This window comes from Neovison vison, chromosome 5 (genome assembly GCF_020171115.1).
Source record: "Neovison vison isolate M4711 chromosome 5, ASM_NN_V1, whole genome shotgun sequence".
In the NCBI taxonomy this organism is placed as follows: domain Eukaryota; kingdom Metazoa; phylum Chordata; class Mammalia; order Carnivora; family Mustelidae; genus Neogale; species Neogale vison.
The window spans coordinates 34,823,514-34,847,326 of NC_058095.1; positions in this window are offsets into that span (position 1 = coordinate 34,823,514).

Consider the following 23,813-nt stretch of genomic DNA (forward strand, 5'->3'; position numbering starts at 1 on the left):
CGGGACTCGATCCCAGGACCCTGAGATCATGACCTGAGCCGAAGGCAGTGGCTTAACCCACTGAGCCACCCAGGTGCCCCGAATTCACTGCCCCTTTTTGCTTCAGAGTGCCTAAAGGGCCAGGGCCAGGTCTTCCCCAGTCCTGGATGCCCCTGCCAGAGCCTTGTCAAGCTGGGTGAATGTTTACTGAGTGATTTTGTGGGTGGAGAGAAGAATGAATGAATGATTTAAGTCAAATGGAATAGGGCGGGGGAAGAGAGTAGGGGAGAGATCTTTTGTGGGCACCAGGCACACAGTTGAAGAGGGGCCACTCAGGAGAATGGTGGGGGTATGAGGTCCCAGAAGAGGAATGGGGTTGGCCCAAGAGTGGGTCCTCTCTCCCCAGCTTCCACCAGCCAGAGCCATTGGTCAATGAAGGGAACCAAGGCAGTGATCTAGACTCAGCCAGCTGTATCCCTACTGGAGCTTAGCCCACCTTGAGAGAATTCCCCGATCCCTTGGCTTGGGTCCTTTCCAGGAAGGCATGAAGCAAAAGCACAGGCCTTGGGGTCAGAAGATCTGGGGTCACCTCTCAGCTCTACCTCTTGTTAGCTATGTAGACTCAAGTAGGTCAATGTCTCTGAGCCTCGGTCCCTATCTGTTTAATGGAAACAATAATGATCTGTACCTTACAGGGTCGAGTTAGCACATGGTAGGGACCCATTATGTACTGATCACTCTGAGTGGAAGAAGCAAAGCTTTGTAATGACAAGTGTAACAGACACAGTAAACCAGCAATGCTCAAAACAAAAACATCTCAAATCTCCACAAAGAAGCATTCACTCACTCTTCTTTTTTTTTTTTTTTTTAAGTTACTCATCCTACCTTTGCCCTTGACCTTAGCCTAGCCAAGTTGTGGGGGATAAAGCTGCTTTTTCCAGCTTCTGTGTCCCCTGCCAAGGCTGGTGAGGGGGTGCTCTGGAGAAGCTCTTTGGGGGCTCTAGGAGGTGGGGGCTAGTAACTTGCTCCAAGGCCTACAGCTCTGCCGAGAACCCCCAGCCTGCTCTCTCTCTCCATCACCTTCTTCATGTCTGTGACCCAGACTAAATTCAGCCTCTAGTTCCAATACCGAGTCTCACTTCAATACTCATCCTTCCTTACCCTGACCGCAGTGTTACCCTGAAAATGACCCCCGGTGTAGCTGAGGAGACATGGAAGTGAACTCAGGGTGTGCACGTACATTTTTGTAAATAATATTCAGATGATACGGTTTAGTGTTTATATCTTAAAAGCAGATAACAGTTATTTTCTAATGTACATTAAATATGTATAACCTTGGTCATGTCCTAGGCCAGGGTATCCCAAACTGTCCATGTCAGAATCATTTTGGGCAACTTTTTTTTTAAATACTTTATTTATTTATTTGCCAGAGAGAGAGAGAGAGCATGTACACAAGCAGCCGAGTGGCAGGCAGAGGCGGAGAGAGAAGCAGGCTCCCCACCAAGCAAGGAGCCCGATGTGAGACTCGATCCCAGGACCCTGGGATCATGACCTGAGCAGAAAGCAGTGGCTTAACCGACTGAGCCATCCAGGCATCCTTTGGGCACCTTTAAGAAATACTGAATTCTGAACCCAAGCCTGGAGATTCTAAATCAATTTGTTGGCAGGGTGGGGGGGGATGGTGGTGGGGGGTGGTGTGGTGGGATCTGCCCACCCCCGCCGCCGCCCAGCCTCCATCCAAAAACCCACCCAGCACTGATTTCTCTCCTACTGATATCTGTGGGGTTAGTGTCCCTTCTCAACTTAGGAAAAGAGCAAGAACGTGCATGTACTAAGTGCCAACCACTGCATCAGGGAGTTAACTATACACACGAGCTCATCTAACCCTCATAAAACCTTTGTGTGGTAGCCATTATTACTTGTCTATTATTAATGAAGAAATAGAGGCACAAAGAAGGTGCGGAATTCAGTTCAGTTCACAAAGCTAGCACGGGTGGGGTGTGTCCTCCTCCCCACCATCACCCAGCTGTGAGTTGCTTAAGTGCAGGGTCTTGGAATTCTATTTCTTTGTCATTAATCACAGCGCTTCTTATGCAATCATTTGGTCACCCACTCAGAACACTGATAAACCACCCACTGGGTGCAAGGCACTTAACTGTGCAAGATAAGGAGTGCAGAGAAGTGCAGAGTTTTGGAGGGGAACTCAGGCAACCGCACAAATCATCCAGAGACAAGACTGGAGTCTGTTCCAAGAGAGGGACAGCAGCAAGTTACCAGAGTTCAGGGGAGACAGATTCCTTCCAGCTGCAGAGACAGAATGCCAGAAATCCAGAGGTCCTTGGCAAACACTGAGGTCTTATTTCATCAGAGAGGTGAAGCACCTTGCCCAAGGTCACACAGCTGGGTGCGCCATAAATATGGGATGAATCGAATGAGATTATTCACTAACTCCAATTACATCTTAACCACTAATAACTTGGCTCTGGCTCCCCTAATGGGATTTCCTCCTTGGACATCAGCCTTCCCTTCCCCCTTCCGCTGACATGGGCCAATTAGAGAAGGGCAGGTGCTGTGATTGGGGTCATGGTGAGAGGAGATAGAGAAGAGCCCAGCTCGCCCCATCCACGGCTGAGAGGGAGGTGAGCAGTTTCAGGTGGTCACAGCTTCTTGTGATAAAGAGTCTGAGAGAAGCTAGACTTGGAAGTCCAGTTCACCAATGGGAACACCCAGGGAGGACACCTGCTTTGCACACAGCACCCTTTGGGCTTCGTGTCAGCGAGCAGCAGGCATGGGGCAGAGAGATATTTAGGCACACCAGTAGACCTGAAGACAAGGACCAGGAGAGGGGAAATACCCCCAAGGAAACACATAGGCCTGAGAAACAGAGCCACAAAACTAGCTTTGCAGAGATGCAGAAGGGGGCAAGTATACACAAAAGGATTCTTGGGCAGAGTCCAATACCCACCCACTTATTCCACAGAAATGTATGAGGTGCCTACTACGCGTAAGCACAGGGAGATAAAAGTCCGTCTTTGCCCCCACAGAGCTCACGGTCTGGTGGGAGAGAGTCAGCATGAAAACGGCGATGACAATACAGTGAGCAAAAAAACACCAAGACGAAAAGAAGCCCAGAAAAGCACAAAAAGACAGCCAGAGAGGAAAAGACACAAAGAGAAACCCAGAGGTGCTGAGGAGGAAGGCAGGAGCAGAGACACACAGAAGTGCTTAGAGAGAGCACAAGAAGGAGGGGCCACAGATGGACACGCACGCGCGCACACGCCCCTGCGTGCACACGCCACCGCCCTTGCCTTGCAGGAGTGCAGACCGCAGACCCAAAGCTTTCTCCTGTGAGGAGGTGGGAGTGGGGCTTAAGGAGAGCTAAGCTTTCTCCTTCATGGGTGCAGCAGGCTCAGGTTGGGGGGTGGGGTGGAGCCAGGCCCTCGTGAAGGCAAACAAGGTCTGCAGATGTGTGGCCCGAGGACAGGGAGATGGCAGCTGCTGGGGCTGCCTCCCCTCCCCCAACAGTCCTGGGAGCCAAGGCTGAGGGTCCAGCTCCTGCAGAGTCTCCGTGATCACCGTGCTTGAGTCAGCAACCCTCTTCCCACAAATGGAGAGCCCCTCAGTTGACCCAGGGCAGAGTATGGAGCTCTCCTGACCTTCGGAAAGTCCCCAGTCACCTGATCTCGAACCACGGAGTCCTTAGAGCCAACACTCTTTGGGTCTAACTTAAATCCCTCCTCCTGCAGCTTAGGTCCAAGTCCAGTGATTCAGAGCAGAGTTCAAGGCCACAGGGTAGGTGCTTACAGGCTTTCTACCTCATTCCCACGCTAGCTTAGAAGCCTGGCCCACTGGCAACCATCCCTCCCCCCACTCCCAGCACCTGGCCCATAGTTCCTAGTAGGAACCCGTGGTCCCTGGCAGACATTGACAAAGCCCACACACACGGGATGGGAACTGGTTTGGGTGTGGTCATAGGAGTGAGAAGGAGGACATGAGCCTGCTCCAGCCACCCCACACAAGCCACCTTATGGCACAGGGTCAGACACCCAACAAGCAATCCTGCCCCTTACTCACCCCCCCCCACCGCCTGAGCCCTCCCTCCCCACATTTGCTCGGACTCCTCCTGGGCACCCAGTTGCCCTGTCCATTCAACAAACGTCTGTTGACGACCTCCTTACTGGGATGCATTGGTGACAAAAACCCACAAAACTCCCGCAAGGAGCTGGTAGGTGGGCGAAGGAGACCCACCCAGGGTAAGAAACCCACTGAGGGCTCCATCAGGGCACCGCGCGCGAGATGGAGGCGGGCGACGGACACACACACACCACCCCAGCCCACCCCGCTCTCCTCCGTTCCCGACAATGCCCAGGGCCTCTCAGCTACCTACCCACCCCCATACCCCGCCCTCTGCGATGCTCTCTCCTACCAGCCACCCGCCCTGCTGGGGCAGCCCTTCAGACGCCGTGATTCCCCGTGCAGCCCGTGGGCCTCTATCCCACCCCGACCCCGACCCTGACCCAGACCCTGGCCCCGACACCCAGACACCCGCGCCGACGCAGCGCAGCTGGCCTCCACCAGGTCTCCCTCCACACCTGGGGGTGGCTCAGCTCCGCCGCGGGGGGCGCGCTGGTCCTGACCAGAGCGCGTGCGCGCGCGTCTGCTCCTGGGGGCGCGCGCGCGGCCTCCCAATGTGCTGGGCGCTCAAGGCCTGCCCCGCGGATGTTAAGTGCGGGCCCAGACTTAAGTAGCGATTAAGGCTGCCTAGGAAGAAAGGGAAGGCCAAACAGCCTGTTTATTTCCTTCCCTCCACTATCCCCATCACACACACACACAAACACAGACACCCTCCTACTTGGAAAGCGTCAGAGAGAAAGAGAGAAGGGGGGCGCGGGGGACACAAAAACTAAACCAAAGCTCTCTGCAATTAGGAGAGCGGACTGGGGGAAAAAGATATGTATTAAATGGATGTTTCTGCACAAAAACCCCAGGCTGACAACATCTCTGGCCTTGTAAGGGGGAAATGACCGTGCCTCGGTGTTTACATAGCCGAAATCAGGGGGAATTATGCTGTCATACTGACAACCGTAGGAGGACAATTTTAAAATTACACCGTTCAACACCTTTAATGATTTGTAACAGAAGAGGTGTGGCTACTCCTATTAAATGTGTTGCCAAATCAATAAAAGGGATAATTGGAGTTGTTAGAGCAAATTATAGCAGCGTCTCTTCTGTTGCTGTACAATGTTCCCTTGTAAACTGCTATTACAGGCAGCGCCGTATTTCTCTCTTATTTGGCCGCTTTGTAATGAGTTGGCATTTTGCGGCATAATAGTTCCACTTTCTTTTATGGAGCTCTCACTTTAACTTTTTCTCCTTTGTGCAGCCTATAATTTCCTCGCCCTCCCAGCCTCCCTGCCTGTTTTCAGAGGTGGCCACGCTGCCTGTCAGCAGCCTCTGGGTGATAAACTATATTATTTCACATTATTTCCAGGCCTTTTCCATTGGCAGTCGGATGGGGTTGGGGGGTAGATGGGTCTGAGGGGATGGGGCTGTGGAAGTGGGGGAGGTGAGAGAAAAGACAGGACCAGGAGGAGAACTGAAAATGCACAGAAATCGAAAGGAAGGGGGATGGAGGGGGCACAAGGCTGACCTCGTTCCCAGCGGCAGGCAGGGCCCTGGGCCTTTAAACACAGGACTTTCCAGAGGGTCCGGAGCTGAGCAGAGATTCTGGCTGATGGCTCAGCTGCTGGTGTGAGGGGGTATGCAGTTCCCCGTCAGACCCCAGCTTCGCCCTCCGCACCACAGAGCCCCTGCCTCCCCTCCCCGCTCCTAAAAACAAGACAGCTCAGGACTAAGGAGCTCTTGTCTCTTCCTGCCGTCTGCCTGAGTGGAGGCCAGCACCCGGAGCTTGGGCCAGACCACAGCAGGAGCAGGCGGACCACACGGCTGGAAGCACGTTAGGACTCCCAGTTGGGCGGTTCCTAGAGGCTGGAGAAGCCATTGCTACGGCAGACAAAGACCAAAGCCCCTGGGAACTGGGAATTTAAAAAGGACCATGGTAGTGGCAGAGACAGGGAGACGGGAACTGTTCCAGACCTGTTCCTGGGGATGCGTCTAGAGTCCAGATGCCTGGTTCCACTGTCTCCTCACATTGCCCACACGCAGGTCTTGGCCCCTGGCTGGAAAGGAAAGGGTCCCTGGGCAGCTGAAGACCACCCTTGCTGTGTGAATCACTCCGATCCTGAGACAGTGATAGAAATCCTGGCCTGGACGAACCTCACTCAGTCAGTCCCTGTGTGGGACTACAGGGCGATCGATCCGAATTAGCAAGAGGTCTCAATGAGAGACGATTGGAAACGAAACGCCACTTTATTACTTGCATGGAGCTGCCAACCCCAGAACCCATCTGCCGCCAAGCAGCACGGCAGCAAGACCCGCTTGGATGAGCAGATAAGACTTGATGGTGAGCAAATAAGATCTATTTACCATGAGCAGCATCAATTTGTTTGCCAACAATGAGCAAAGTCCTAATTCTCTTTGGTAGGTACCTCGTGGCCTTTGGAGCGCCCTCCAGTCTCCGGCTTCCTGGTACAAGGCAACTCTTTTCCCAAGTGGCCAAATGAAAGCAGACTTGCCTGGGTGCAGCCAGAGGAAGCAGTAGATGATTGAGGTTGGCGTGAATGCCATTTTAGCCAGTGACCGATTTCCAGGTAACTGCCACCGAGTTTCCTAATTTGAGAAATAATCAGTCCTAAAAAATCCCAACGGAATGAAAACACGAAGACAGTCCTGTAGCATCTGCTTTTAGCAGGTGCTGACATCTTTCTCTGTGCTGGTCCTTACTAATCATGCTTCAAGGCCAGCAATAGTCAACCATGATTCTAACTGATGTTAACCATCTCTGATACTCCAGGCACTGTACTGGGTGCTGAGGATCCAGCGGTGAGCAAAACAAACCCTATCACCACCTCCTAGGAGCTACCCTGGCGAGCTGATAACAACAGCAACAACAACAATCATAACATAGTACTCCTTCCACTAGAATTGTGCAGAAGTGACCAGAAAGTGCTTTGTTTCATCAGAGCAGTGAGGCATGGCAGCAGATAGAGCAGGGAATCTTCAGGAAACCTGGCTCCTAGTCTCAGGTGTGCAACCCGAGGCCATCTTTCCTCTCAGAGCCTCAGCCGCTTCGTCTGTAAGCTAAGACCATACTTATTCACTCAACAATTATAAATTGAGGACTTACTATATATCGGGCACTGCATTAAGCACCAGAGATACAATAATGAGCAAGACAAGTGCCAGGCTTCCTCCTATGAAGCTTCCAGTCTTGGAGCAGAGACAGCCATCAATCACATAGTCACACCAGTATATAATTATAGAATGTGTTGAATGCAGAGAAGGAGAAAGACATGAGCTTATTTGTAAAAGCCAAAAACTGGACAATGCACATGCCCATAGAAGGCCAGGGCAGCTGGAGTGTAAAGGGAAGAATGGTCTAGATGAAGCGGGAGAGATGGGCAGGGGTTCTGGGCAGGTGCAGACAGGTCGAGGCTTGGCCTGCCTTGATCCAAAAGGCAAGAGAATGTCGCAGATGGGCTTTAAGCAAGAGAGAAACATGATCTAGTTTACATGTTAGGAACACCACTCACTGCAGATGTACTGGGCAGGTGAGATTAGAGAGGCCCCAAGCAAAACAGTAAGGTCTGTTAGGAGTCCTTCCCAGTGCTCTGTGAGAGCATTAACTGTGGCTTGCAATGAACAAATGAATGGAGGCCCAACATCTTTAATCATCGGAGAAACATGAAGTACACCCACCATGAGAGACTACTACACAGCCATCAGAACGGCCGTGAGTGACCGTTCCAAGGGTCAGGGAGGATGTCAAGTGACTGGAACTCTGACACTGCTGGTAAGAATGCAAATTAGTGCAACCACTTCGGAAAAAAAATATTTGGTAATAGGTATTACAGTTAAATGTAAGTACACCCTATGGCCCAGAATAAGGCCCACCCAAAGACATGGGTTTTATTTCTAATAGCAAAGTGTGGAGAACAGCCCAGATACCCAACAACTGCAGAAAGGGCAAGCAAACTGTGGTCAGGCCACCTGCTGGAACAATATACAGCCATGAAAAATAACCATCCACTGACACAACCATACGGACAAATCTCACAACAGAAGACAGACTGTCTGCATCTATTTATATGACGCTCAAAAGCAGGCAAAGGACTTCTATATGAAGAACGGTCAGAATCCCTGTCATTCTTGGGGGGATAATGACTATGAGGGAGGAGAAGGGAACATGCTATAAAGCTGGGAATATTCTTTTTTTTTTTTTTTTTTTTTTTAAGGAGACTCCACACCCAGCATGGAGCCCATCGCAGGGCTAGAACTCACCACCCTGAGATCAGGACCTGGGCTGAACTCCCATCAGTTGCTTAATCTTTGGTGCCCTAAACCTGGGAATATTCTCTATCTCTATCTGGATGGTGGTCACACTTGTGGAAAAATTCATCCAACTGCACATTTAGGGTTTTTACACTTTACTAAATATGTTATACCTCAAAAAAATACCTTAATAAACAGATTGGACAGTGGCCAGGACTAGGAAGGTAGCAGAGGCACTGGAGAGATGTGGACAAGACAGAGAGATATTTAAAAGGTAAAATAATGCTCACCAGCTTACCTTATCAGAGCGTCCTGAGGATCAAAAGAGACAACATACTGGAAAGGCTGTCACCCGAGTGGCTTTCTTGTGAAAATTCCAACTAAAACAAGAGATTCCCAGGCTCAAAGCCAATTTGTTTTGAATAGCCCTACAACTAAGGCCAACCTCCCCACACCCCAGGGGAAGAGCATAAAAGAAGTGTTTGCCTGAAATATGGGATACCTGGCTTTGTAGGAGTTGTAGGTTCAAGCAGAAGACCTAGCACCAGCCTGGGAAGCAGCCAGGCTGGAAGACACCCAGGGCTTCTTAGTAGTAAAGAGGCCACTTGCTTGCCCCCTGCAGCATAACCACTAGTGGCCACCCCCAAGTCCGACCTTACCCTAATTGTATTGAATCACACCATTTTCATGGGATAACGGGATTTCCACGTGTGACATGGGGTTGCCGCTAAGACTGGACGAAGCAGCCGTAATCGAAGAGGTTGAGAGATCCTTAGGGGAAGCCAAAGAGAGCTTCCCGAGTGCCCTCCCTACAGCCACATGAGGGAGGCCTTTCTAACAAATGAGGGCACCAAAGCTCGGAAAGGGGAAGAAGGTTGCCTCACCCAAGCCGGCAGGAGCAGAGTTCAAACTTGAAACAGACCTTCCAGGGAAATGACATCTTGCTACACAGCAGCCACCCTTTTGGCCCACCGGTAGTGTTCCTCCTCCCCACACCCCCGCCCCCCGCCCAAGCTCTGGAAGCATCAACCATGGCAAGCCCATTGTTCTTGTTAGGTGTAGGCTCAAATGCAAAGGGGTCACTGGTAAGTAACTTCATTCTGCAGCATACCCCCCAACTTTTTTATCCCCGGGTGGCCATTTCATGGCTCACTCATCTTGAGGGTTCCCCAGCGAGCACTGCTGCTCAGAAGGAGACAGTCCACCAGGGCACTAATGATGCAGATATGGGCAACCAGTCATATCTGCTCTGAAAGTTTTTCAGGCCAAGATCATTCTTATCATGGTCAATGGTGTGGAATTGCAGGTCTAAATCAAGTTCTTGTTTGTAAGCATGATGGTACAAGAAAGATCTCTCTGAGGGAAAACCCTGAGTTTTCCCACAAGGGGGCCCTCTGGTCCACCTGCACATGAGGGAAGGGAGACCTTCCTGGTGGGGAGAACATTCACCAATCTCCTTATCTTTTGCCCTAGGATGTCTTCCACTCTTCTGGGTTCCAAAGCCGGAGAACCTCCCCACACCCTCAGTGGGTGATTTGACACTTTAGGCTTCCCTCTGCAGGTTCAGAGAATAGTACACACTTGGAATGTGTTTCTCCAACCCCAAGCAGATACCCAGCTGAGGGCAGTCAGTAAGCATCTCAGTCGCAAGACTCAGCCTAAAGTGTAAGATAAAAATGGGGTAGCCGGCTGGGGGCACCTGTGTGGCTCAGTTGGTTAAGTGGCTGACTTTTGATTGCAGCTCAGGTCATGATCTCAGGGTCCTGGGATAGAGCCCCACCTCAGGCTCTGTGCTCAGCAGGGAGCCTGCTTGAGGATTCTCTCTCTCCCTCTCCATGCTCTCATGCACATGCACTCTCTCATTCTCTCTAAAATAAACAAATCTTTAAAAAAAATTTTTTAAATGGGGTGCCTGGCTAGCTCGGTGAGTAGAGCATACAACTCTTAATCTTGGGGTCATGAGTTCAAGCCCCATGTGTGGCATGGAGTTTATTTAAAAAAACAAATAAAGTGTAAGATAAAACTCTATTTTTCTTTAATGTAATTTAATTTCCATTCTGAGTCCTCATTCCACGGGCAGTGGAAAAAATTCAGTCTCGGGCATTTCTAGGTTTTCTCCTGCTCTTGCCCTCATCCTAGACTTACTTCTGAGTCACTGGGGCTTTCCGTAGTGCTGAGGCTAAGGGGGTGCCCCCCACCCCACCATGGTATCTGTCCACCCAGACACCCCCAAAGAGGACACTCTTTCTTGTCCAAGAAGCGCCTTCAGTTCTGTGCTCTTCCAGGCCATGATGGAAGGCATATGCGTGATCCCAGTCCTCTTATCTGGGCATGGGATTCTCCATGAAGCCTTTTAGATGCCAACTTCCCAGACCCACCTCTCAGCCAAGCACTTTTAGCTCTCAGGGTTCTGCTGGGGCTCGGGCTTCATCTTCTAAGGCAAAGCAAAGCCTAAACTCTTAACCAGGAAATGCTGTCCATTCCCTTGAGGGCTTGAGGGTTTGAAGACCAAAGGCCAAAGCTTCATGACTTCCACTCTCTGACCTGCCCCAGCCCTCCATGGAGGCAATGGTCCAGAGGGATGGAGGGAAGGGCGGTTATGAGGGGAGAAAAAAAAAAAATCAATAAACATTTCAAAAATATCTTACCATAGAAATGGTATTTAGGAAGTACATTTATCTCATAATAGACCTTTATTAAACACCTAGAATATGCCAAGTACTACACGAGGATAAGAACACTTACGACACTAAAAAAGAAAAGTGACATAAAGGAAAACTCAGACTCTGGCTTCATGCTGCCTGGGGTTCTAATCACACTTTGTCGCTCCCACCGGTGACCCCACAAAAGTTCTGTAATTCTAACTATAACTTCTTCATCCGTGGACTGGACCCAACACCTGGTAATGCGGTAATTCTATATTTTTCTAAAGTGCCTAGCACAGTGCTTAGCACACATTAGATGCCTAATAAATGTAGTTTCTATGCAAAGGAAGCTCTGAGAGCTCAAGGAGTTGTGGGCGCCAGGCAACGTGAAAGCGTTCATGACTTTTTTCTTTACTTTAAAAACACATTTAAGTATAGAGAACAAAGAAAACAATCATAGTCCCCCCGCCCCCACCCAGAATCTTGGCACATCTGGGCATCTTGATCCAGACTTCTTTTTCTATTGTTTTTGTGAGCATTATCCACACTCGTTATAAAGAATTCAAAAAGTAACTACAATGTCCAAGCTGAGAGCAAACAAATTCACCCCAAATGCCACCGCTTGGGTCACTGATGGATTTTGAACCTGTGGAGTATGGGGGTGATGATGGGGTCTGTGTATTAAAAAGAGGACAGGCTGCCAGGTGGAGGAGAGTCTGGAGGCAGACCAGGGAGGAGGCAGGAAATGATGAGGATCCATCCCAAGAAAATAGGATGGACTGGATTTGACAGACAGGCGGGGCATACGCTCCAGTGGGCTTTCTAACCCTTTCCTTCTTCCAGCTAAATCCCTAGAAAACCACATACCTGGACCGCATTAGGTTACCCTCTTGCAGGATCACCTTCATTGAGTCTGAGCTTGCACGCTGTGACCTCGGCTTTTATTGAGGGCAGATACAAGAAACAGCCACATGAAGATCAGGATCGCACCTGCTGTAAATCAGCAAGGGAAGGCTTTGTTCATTATGCTGCTCCAAGTCCCTGAGCAGGGCCTCGGGTGATGCCTGCCTGTTTAAATGTAATACCAGGAAACAGTCTGTTTCTCTTGAAAAACAGTGGCATACTTTTTCGCCCTGACAAAACTGGCTCAGCCGATTGTTTTCTCCAGAATTCCAACCTCCCAGATTGGAAATGAATTTCCCTTTTTGCACTGGTTGCCAAGAAGCTCAGAGCGTGATTTCAGGTTACAGTGGCTCTATACCTAAATGCATTTACCTCATTGCTTTTCCACATTCATTTCAATAAACTTTGTTCGCAAATGTACCTCTTGAGAAAATGCTTTGTGAAATAAGAGCTCCCACCTCAGAAGCTGGTAGACAATAGGTATTCAATATGTGTCTGATGAATGAACAAAGGAGTAAGACTTCAAAAGCCAAATTTTAACTCCGCTTGGATACCAAGTAGGGTGACTCGGAGACAGATAGCTCCAGCGGCTCTGGACAGAGCCTACAGGAAATGATGGGGAATTGAAGGAATTAATAAGAAATGAATGGAATAATCTCTCCCAGATTGGGTGAGCATAAGTGTTGCCCTCTTGGGGCCCAGGTACTATTCAGGAGACACTTAGCCGGTGAAGGGAAGAAACAAAATTGGGAGTGTGTGTGTGTTTGGGAAGGGGTCAATCATCTGAATGGTCCTCAGCAACAACTACCTTCACTGCCTATCAAATCCCTACCCATCCTGTGGCAAGTAAGATAAATCATCCTAGACCCCCCCCAGCGCATGATTACAATCAGCACCCATCGCATGTGTGTAGTGCCTAGCAAACTGCGCGCACATATAGGCTTTCATCCAAGTCCTGCAACATGTGTGATATTAGCATTGTCTGCTTCAAAAATGGAAAGACACTGGGCTCTCAGGCTCTGCTGTCCCACGTGGTGAGCTACTAGTCATCGGTAGGTGCTGAACACCTGAAATCTGGCTAGTCCACACTGAGATGTAATCTAAGTGCAAAATATGTAACAGATTCCAAAGACAGTAGAAAAAAATGTAAAACATCTCATTAATCATTTTGATGTTGATTGCATGTCGAAATGATAATATCTTGGTTAGAATGAGTTAAGTAAAATATACTCAACATCAGTTTCAGCTGTTTTCTTTTTTAAAATGTGGCTATTCCTAAATGTGGCATACAACGCTGCTTAGATCAGGGGTTGTCGGCAAACATTTTCTGTGAAATATTTCTGTAAAACCAGATGGTAAATATTTTAGTCTTTGTGGGCCACATAGTCTTGTTGCAACTATCAGACACTGCCATTATAGTATAACAGCAGCCATCGATGAGAGACATAAATGGGCGTGGCTGGGCTCCAATAATTTCATTTACCAAAACAGCAGACTTTGTCTAAAAAATGGGGAGGGGCTCTTGAGTGGCTCAGTCAGTTAAGCATCTGCCTTTGGTTCAGGTCACGGTCCTCGGGTCCTGGGATCCAGTCCCCTATAGGGCTCCTTACTCTGGCAGGGAGATTGCTTCTCCCTCTCCCTCTACCACTCCCCCTGCTCATTCTCCCTCCCTCTCTCTTTCTCTCTCAAATAAATAAAATGTTTAAATAAATAAATAAATAATGAAGATAGATAGTCCAGTAGAAAGTGGGCAAAGCACATGGACATGGCTGAATACAAATGGCTGAGAGGTATAGAAAATATGTTTAACATCACCGCAAGAGACAATAATGATTAAGACAATAATGAGATACAATTACTTCCAATTGAAAAGTTTGTTTTTTAATTATAAAGTGTGCACTTAAATGAATGTCTCCTACATGGTTAGAGGGATGTAAATCGATACAACCCTTCTAGACAGCAATTTGGCAATATGGATCAAAAATCTTTAAAAATTTATACCCTTTGACCCAGTAATTCCACTTCAAGGAATCTATCCTAAGGAAATAATCAGAGCTGTGGACAGAGATTTATGTATAAAGATGTTCACTGTAGCATTATTTATAATAGTGAAGAACTGGAAGCAACTTATATAGCAATTAGAAAAACGGCTCAGTAAGTTTTATTTATTTGACAGAGATCACATGGCTCAGTAAGTTTTGACATGTCAATGTGATCAGTACCCACAAACATAAAAATTGTGTTTAAAATATTTAGTAACATAGGGGCACCTAGGTGGCTCAGTGGGTTAAAGCTTCTGCCTTTGGCACAGATCATGATCCCAGGGTGCTGGGATCGAGCCCCGCATCGCATCAGGCTCTCTGCTCCACAGGGAGCCTGCTTCCTTCTCTCTCTCTCTCTGCCTGCCTCTCTGCCTACTTGTGATCTCTGTCTGTCAAATAAAAAAATAAAATATTTTTTAAAATAAAATATTTAGTAACACAGAAAAATGTATCCTTTATAATGTCAAGTAGGAAAAAGAGTATAAGACTGTGTATACCATGCTATGCAAAGAGTGGAGGTAGGAAGCACATATATTTGCTTAGGGGGAAAAAAGGGGGCAAAAATGCATCAAAAATAGATCTCAGGGTGGTAAGATGATGTATGATATCTAGTTTTCTCTTACGATAGTCTGTTTCCAATATTCTTCATTTAGAATGTGTTACATTTATACTCAGAAAAATAATGTTATAAAAAAAACTTAAGGGCACCTGGATGGCTCAGTGGGTTAAGGGGCTGCCTTCGGCTCAGGTCATGATCTCAGGGTCCTGGGATCGAGTCCTGCAACAGGCTCTCTGCTCAGCAGGGAGCCTGCTTCCTCCTCTCTCTCTCTGCCTGCCTCTCTGCCTACTTGTGATCTCTCTCTGTCAAATAAATAAATAAAATCTTAAAAAAAAAAAAAAACTTAAGGGGCGCCTGAATGGCTCAGTCAGTTGAGTGTGGGACACTTGATTTCGGCTCAGGTCATGATCTCAGGGTCATGAAACAGAGCTCCACGTGGGACTCTGTGCTCAGCGTGGCATCTACTTGTCCCTCTCCCTCGGCTCCTCCCCTACTTGTGCATGCTCTGTCTCTAAAAAAATGGATAAATAAAATCTTTTGTTTAGGGACACCTGCGTTGCTCAGTCCATAGGTGTCTGCCGTTGGCTTGGATCATCATTTCCCGGTCCTGGGATCAAGTCCCATGTCGGGCTCCTTGCTCAGCGGGAAGCTTGCTTCTCCCTCTCCCACTCCCCCTACTTGTGTTCCCTCTCTCTCTGTGCTCTGTCAAATAAATAAAAATAATCTAAAAACAAATCTTTTTTTAAAAAACCCACAACTTTAAGTCCTCAATCCAATTAAAAAAAAAATGGGTAAAGCATAGCCATAGATGAGATGTAAAAAGTAAAGATGCAAAGAAGATAGAAAAAATCGCAAATAAATACAAAGTTCCTCCATCTCTGCAGTAGTCAAGGAAATTAAAACAACAAAGAGATTTTTTTCATATATCAACTAAGCAAAAATGAAAAAAAAATATGTATGATAGCCATTCATGCCAAGGAGATCAGGTAATGAGAGTCCTCTCATGCTTGGGATGGGAAGCATACGGCCTTTTTGGAGGACAGTTTGGCAACAGCTATAAACATTTTAAAGACACATTCTGTTCCATTCAGCAGTTCCACATCTAGGTATCGAGCACATGGACACAAAAGGTCTGTATTAGAATGCTCAGAAAAGCACAGCCAATTGCATTCAATATTTAAAAATTGGAAACAATCCACATGTTCATCAATGGGAGAATTTGGGTGAGTCCATTTTGTGTAACATTAGGCAGAAGTTAAAAGAAAAAAAATAGATCTATATACATGACATCAAATGGGAGTGGAAGGAAGTTATTGCACTGTACAACAAAATGATCACATTCACAGGGAAAAAATCTGTATGAATATAGATGGTGCTGGGAAAATCCTACCTCATAGTTCTTTGAGGAGAGAGGGAGTGGGGGAGTGTGTGATGGGGATGGAGGGAGGCATCAGGGGGCTGACTTATCCCTTTGACTCCACAAGCTTCTTTCTCATTATTAAGAGCTTTGGATTAATAGCTCAGATCCTGGAGACAGACAGACTGGGTTTAAATACTGGGTCCACCACCTACAGTGTAACTTTGGGCAAGTAACTTAACCTCCTCAAAACCTCAGTTTCCCTATTTGTAAAATAGGTATAATCATAGTACCCACCTCCTGAGGTTGTTGAGAAAACTAAATGAGATTATGTAGCTAAAGCCCTTAACAGAGAACCTGGCACATAGGAAGCCCTCAAATGTTAACTACCATTTTTAGAACTATTATGATCAGAAACACAGCACTTAAAATACCTTCATTAAATACATGCACCAAGATTTAAAAAAAAAAATTAAGGGCCAAAAATGTATATACACTTAAATGGGAACGAGGATCCCAAACTGGTGAGGGAGCCATGAAAAGGCAGGTCTTTGACACACACAACAGGTTACAAGCTTAAGAGCTTCACCTCTAGGATCAGTTCCAGAACATTCCATGTGCTAGTTGGTCCAGTTCTCTGTGTTTTTACTTCTCTGCCCCTCAGTTTCTTTCATCTACAGACAAGTAGGTAATAACACTACCTATCCTGTGAGGTTATAAGGATAAAATGAGCTTATGTGGGATAATGTTCTGGGGAATGTGCCTGACGCATTGTAAGCACAAACTATTCTGGGTTGTTTCTAACAGTGCTCTGAGTAGCACTGTAGTAGCCGGGACACCTCAGCAACCTGGATTACTAAATGTCTTATCTCCCCCAGGTCCGCCAGACTCCACGGGGGCAGCAACATCTCATTCCTGGGAGCCCCTCCCCAGTGCCTGCCAGATAGATTTGGCAGATTGTTATCACTGCTTTCGTTTGACGTATCATTTTAAAACAGAGCGAGAGGCCGCCTGAGGGAATGGGAAGAACATAAGCTTGAGAGTAGGGGGTCCTTGAATTCTGACCCTGGTTCTCACTACCTGGGTGACCTGAGGCTGGCTTGTCATTGACCGAACATCCCTGATCCACAGGCTCCTCGGTGAGATAGTTTAATGGTATTAGACACCTCAGCTGGTCCTTGGGAAAAACCAGGTGATACACGTGACACCTTCAGTGCTCACTAGGAGCCCGTGATGGTGGCTCTCTCCATGCTGCTCCCTCGGCTAGCTAATAAGATGAAAAAGGCACACGCATGCTAAGCCTGCTTGGATGTTTGGACCATAACCAGACATTGCCACACACCTCTTCGCAAAATGCCACAATTCAGATCAAGTGCCTTAGAGGAAATAGCCACTTGGAATGCAGAATTTGCACACCTGTGGAGGGCTAGGTGCCTCACAGAGGTTGGGTTGTGGAAAACGGGGTAAGGAGGCATGAGGAGAATCTAAATCATAATCACGAAGACAGCAATAGGGTCTGTACCAAGCACAGAGCTAAGCACCTGACATGTATTAACTTCTTTGTTTAGAACATTCCCAGAAGGCTTCATTTCCAATATAACTACCCCCCAATAACCATAGGGAAAACAGAGGTCTGAGAGCAATGAAGAAACTCTCCCCAGATCACACAGCAGGAAGTGGCAGAGCAAGGACCTGAACTCAGCCCTATGTTTCTAGGTCTCAAACTCTTCACTTCTCCCATTCGAAAGGGATACGGCTCCTTCATACACAGCCACATACACACACACAAACACACACACACACACTGGCCTCAGTGCCACCCATGGGCAAGAATGGATAAGCCTCTGAGAGGCCTCAGAGGTATTTGCTGCCTTCTTTGGTGAAGGGAAAAGAGGGCATCAGACAATATATCCAAACAGAGCTGAGGTCCTGAACCCCAACACCTGGGCTCCTGGTTTGGCAGGTATAGCCCTTGTGCTGCCTTGACCCACAAATTATCTACACCAATAGAATAATAATAATATAGAAACAAATCTATATCTAAACAAAACAACATTTTTATAGAAAAAAATATACAAAGGTAAGAATAGAGGCTCCAAACATTGGGGGACCAGGAGTCAGGCACTCAGGATCACAGACTAGTAAAAGCAGAGAAGACCCAGCTGTGCTGCCCTCTTGGGGCTGGCAGATGGAGGGGCAGGGGCAAGAAGCCAGGGACAGAGCGGTCCCCTTTTGGTCTAAGCAGCAACCTTCACCCTCTCAAGACCCAGAACACACATAGGCTCAAGGAGAACCTTGGCACTTGGCTTCATGGACCGCCCCTCACCCTGGCAGTGATGAGCTAGCTGACTGTCTGGTGGTTTTCCTTTCTTGCAGGGGGGATAGGGTCACGACTCCAGACACGAGGCGGTTGGGGTCATGACAGAGATGAGAAACCATGGCCTGTGGGACCCATTTCTTCCCCTTATTAAATGGACAGAAGCTGTGCTTCGTGAATGGGCAAGAGCTCTACATAACAATTGGATGCGAGAATGCAGGAGGGACAACACGAGCCACAGGACAAAGGCAGCCTGCCTGAGTGCGTGAGTCCACACGTCATGTGGTGCGAGTGTCTGGGTACACATAACCCAACTGAGAACGGCAAACGCAAGTCAGCCAGGCACTCTCCATGTAACCTTTTGTTTTTTTCCAGGCCCCAGATCCCGGGTCTTGTTTTCAGAGGGTGGGGAGTAGTCAAGCAGTGAAACTGAGCCCACATCCTAGTGTGCAAGATGCAGAGAGGGAACGCTCAGAAGTGTCACCGGGGATGCATGTCATTGGGAGACAGAACCAGCCAGGAGAGGCCACCGCTCCTTTCCTCCCGAATCAAACCTCCTGGCATTGACAGAGGTGAATTGGGGGTGGAGAGATCTGCCTCACCATTATCTCTGCTCTCCTGGCACCTTCTCCTCCCTCCCCTCCACTCCCTCTCCCTCCCTCACTCCATCCCAGCTTTGCTCCCGCCTATGAAAAATCAGCAAATAAAAAGTTACATTAACCCCACCCTGACCTCGCCGACATAATACACTGCAGGCTGATGCGCTGCCTTTGGAGGCTCACTGAGAACCTGTCACTCTCCAATGTCCCGAGCACAGCCTGGGGAGCATTTACCGGATAATTAATATATTAAATGCATGAAAAATAGTTACACAGACTTCCCCTCCCTACCCAGGGAAGGGGGGTGGGATGCAAAAAAGACAGATTCAGGCTGTATACCATCAATATAAAAGCATCCCCCGAATAGCCGTCATAAAAACTGTTCATAATTTTATAGCTTCATTCCTGTTGGAGCACCATAAAGGCAAGTCATATTTTTTACACTCAGGATGCCCCATAAAAAAAAAAAATAAAAAAAAAAAAAAAGGAGCAAGCGAGAAAACGAGAACTTGGCAGGAGGCTCTTTTACTCTCACCTGAGGGTGAGGAAAAAGAAGGCGCCCCCCCACGTTTGTCCTCCCTGACCCCCTTCTTCTATCCTTTCCTTGGCCAAGCTGTGAATTCTGATGAGTCCATCAGAATAATTATTAATTGGATTACTTTATTACTTTTTGGGTTTTTTTCCCCTTTTTGCTGATTCTGTATTTGCCTTTTATGAGGATGGAGGCAGGAGTGGAGAAGGGGGTGTCTCTATATGTCCAGGTCCTTCAAACTTTATCTTTCTTCTGAGAGGCTGGGGGATGAGGAGTAAAATAATAGGGGTCTGGTTGGACCAACTTGTCCAAAGTTCAGATGCAAAAAGGAGCAGGGGCCATGAACAGGTCTTTTGCGGAAGATGGTAAGGGCCATGTAGTGGAGAGAAAATGAAGGGGAAGGGCTGGGCGCAGAGTAACTGATTTTAAATTGGCACACAATGAGCCCCTCAGGGTCCCTCACAGAAGCCAAGTGTCCTGCACAAGATTTTCCTAAGACTCTCCTCCTGACACACAATTCCTGATTGGGGGAGGGGAGCGTTTGAGAAAAGAGGCAGACCCAGGCTTGACATCCACCCTGTGAGCAGGGCAAGCAGAACTTAAAAGGAGACTATTCCTCTCCTAGTCGGCGGTGCAGTGTCCCCAAAACACATGAATACTAAGATGACCCCTTCAAAGTGACATCACCTCCTCACACACCTAGACCTTCAGAGAAACCTGTCCTGCTCCTCTTGACCCCAAAAGGAAGCCTTGACCCTTTTCCTAACCCTGGAGTGGCAGAGGAGGTGGGGAAAATGTCCCCCTCCTCTTCACAGGATCAGAAGCTGGCCCAGCTGCGCAGGAGGGAGACGCTGACACACACTCCTGACACCTCTGTAAGGAGATGCGGACGCATGGGGGAGACAGATACTCACGGAGAGACGCACGAGGGAGGCGCCCCATCGCCTCTCACTCACTCTGGCCGCCTGCCCCTCAAGTCCAGGGTCCCTGTGGATGGAGAGACATGTTTAGGGCCACGAAGCCTGGCCGGCCCGAAAGTAATTGTGGAGGACGAGTGCAGCAGGGCCGCTGGCCGTGGTGCTGAATTGGGAGAGATACAGGCTGTAGGAAGGGGATCTGCCAGCCAGGCCCAGCATCCCAGCGTATCTGCCATGTCAATGGGTTTGGGTTGATTTCTCCCCAACTGAGCTGAAAGGTGTGTGTCTCCCTTTCTTTGGAGTTTCTGCAGTTTGCCTGCATTTACTCGCCTTACCATCCCTGTCAGGGTAAAGCTGTCCCAGAATGGGTTTTATGTCTCTTCAATAAGACTGGGAGATCTGTCACTGCAGGAAAAAACCTCTTTTTGATCATACTTTTTGGGTTTTTTTTGGCCATACTTTTTTGGCCCTGAGGCCAAGAAGTCTGTGTCCCTCTGTAGTTTGGGAGCTCCCTGAGGATGGTCTTTGCTACTCCCATCAGGGGTACCTTCTTTGGGCTGTTACTCTCATCAGACTAAAATCTCTCCAAAACATGCTTTGTCTCCACCATTAGATTGGGATTTTACTAAGCCAGGATTAGGCATCTCTCACCAGATTTAGAGGTCTGCTGGAGTAAGAATTGTCTCCACCAGCAAACTGGGAGCCCTCACCCAGAGGCTATTTCTCCTCTATTAGACTAGAGTTTTCCTCAAGTATTGGAGTTCAGCTTCCCTAACTAGGTTAGAAGCCCTCCACCTTAATCAGAAGCTGGGTTTCTCTGTCCCCCTAGTACCAGAGGCTGGAACTCTCTCATAAGACTGACCCCCGCCAAAATAGGCACTATGATACCTTCCTCCACAATGATTCCTTGAAAGCCTCTCAAGAACAAGGGCTTCTTTCTCTGTCAACAAACCTGAACTCTCTCAGATCAGAGGCTGAGTCATAAGACTAGTCATAGACTAGTCATAAGACTAGGGACCAACAAGGTAGGGACTATGACTTCTTCATAGGAGTATGGGGACCCCTCAAGGGCAGAAGTTCTCCCACTGCACTGGAAGTTTCCACTCATCAGTCTTTCTCAGGGCAAGAGGTGTGTATCCTTTATTCACCCCTGTACCAAGGAGAGGTGTTCAGTTCCTGCCTGGCTGAGCTTGACTGCACCATCTGCGAAATGGACAAAAGAAGCTAACATTATCAGCCCCTTCATGTGCCAGCCAGAGCCCCGGGTCCTTCATACCCATTATCTCATGGCATCACCACCATCCTGCATGACAGATATTCTTATCCCCTCTCTGCACATGAGATGAGACTGACACCCAAGTCTCTCACTCTCAGTCCTGGCCTCCCCCACTCCCCTCCCCCACACTCCTGCTGATCCATTCCTATAAAAGCAGCCATGTGGACCAACTCAGGGCCATAATCTCAGGACTTGAAAGAAATCAGGCTTCAAGCAAAGAAGAAGTGGTACAGCAAGGGGCATTCTTCCCTTTCCTTGAGTATTCAGGACTTTGGGCAGTGCAGGGTGGGGGGAAGTGGATGGTGTGGTGGGAGGGAGGGTCTAGGCCTGCAGATAACCAGGGGACTCACATTCTGTCTCTGTGATTCTGCATGTACTGGGAAATCGGGAGCTGAATGAAGGAAAGGAGGGTCACTGCGGTACCCTTTGTAAATCAGATTTTCTGATTTTACTTTTCTTTTTCTTTCCCCTAAACAAAAACCTAAGCCTTCCTTCTCTCTCTCATACCCAATAGTGTTTCAACATGTTGAGGTGAGAACAGCTATTAGCATCTCTGTATTTTACATTTTTTTTCTGTGTGTGTATATGTGTGTTTAATAAAAACAGGTCCACCCCCTTTTCTATACCAGAATTTTAAATGGTTGGGGGGGGGATAAGAACCCTCCTCCCCAAAAGGAAAAGCATCAACTAATTTGAAAAATATTTAAGAAACTCTGGGTCGTCATCCACTCGCCTCTCCCTGCTCCATAATTACACTGCAGTGCCTGATATTTTCATGGGACATTAAACCAGGAGTCAGGTGATGGGTTCCTTCCGTCTACGCCTATCCGTTAGCCGCCAGGCCCCCGCGGACCTTGACATTATTAATAGTCCTATTCATTAAGTATTACTCTTGTAGAATGAGTAGCATAATATTGGCCTGGAGATAGGAACAGGCAGAAGGAATAAGTCAAATTAATTTTCCGGAGCAAACGCCCCGGTTCTGTAAATGACATTCTGTACTGTTAGCATTTTAAATGTGGCACAAATGGCAGGAGACACAATTTGAAAGCAAAATACTAGAAGACATGGCTCAGGGTGGAACGTGGCAGCAGGAAAATCTAAGAGCGTCAGGGACCTGGGGGTGGGAGGGTCTGGCTCATGTAGTGACAGGAAGAGGAGGATTTTTTTTTTTTAATGGGCATTTATTTAAAATGCAGTTGAGGGAGGAAAAAAGGCAGGAAGGCAGGTAGTGAGGTCTGTGTGTGTGACAATGTGTGAGTATGTGGAGGAGTGTCTGTGGAATAGGAGGGAGGAATCAATCAGTTTTCCCTTCCCCTTCCCTCCCCCAAAAGGGAGAGTCTAGAGTTGGAACGGTGGGCTTTCTAACACTCACTCCCCCAACAGGATGTTTTCCACCCCTTCCAAGCCTTTCTGACCAGGTCTAGGAAAGTTTACTTGTGAATTCTTACTTAATGTGAGGTTTGATAGGTAAGAACACTCACTCATTCACTCAATTCTCCATACATCTGTTCAACAATACATGCCAATTCTGAGATAAATCCTGCATTAGATTTTAGAGAGTGGGGCACACACAGACTGGTTAGACAAGGCCCCATGCCCTCCAGAACCATAGAGTACAGGGGTTGAGCCAGGAGGAGCCCAGGTAAATATGGTACAACGCAGTTTGTAATAAGGGCAATGAGAGAGGGAACTATAAAAGCTGTAAAGTGGTTAAGACAGAGAAAGCCCATTCCATTAGAGGACACTTGCTAGAGGTGATGGCATTCAAGCCTTGCTAGAGGCTTTGTGGGGTAGGCAGAATTTGGACATAAAATAATTCAGATGAAAGGAACAGGATGAACCAAGATGGGAGGTATCCAAGGGCAACATGAATGAGGGACAGTGCTCTCTTGTTCTGGACAAAACGCTTGGAAAGGGTCATTATTAGTGATGAGATTAGAAAAGCCACTTTAAGAGAGTCCTGTATATCACACATCTAAAGCTACAGAAGATAGTTGGAGAAGATGGTATCTTCCCTGCAGTCCATACTCCTGCCTCATTCTTCCCAACACACAAGAGCGGGTGCTTGCCAGGAGCAGGTGAAGAGCACTGGGGACTATAGCCCTTGCCTTGGATAGTTTCTGGGTCCATACCACTGCATCCTAGTCAGTGGCTAGGCAAACCAGTAGCCTGGTTGGAGATAATATTGCACCTCAACAAAGTTACCCTATAGGCAAGTAAAAGATGAATGTACACTCATGTACCTTCCATCCCCACATGACCACAAGAAGCCAGAAGCAGAGCTCTATTTAAT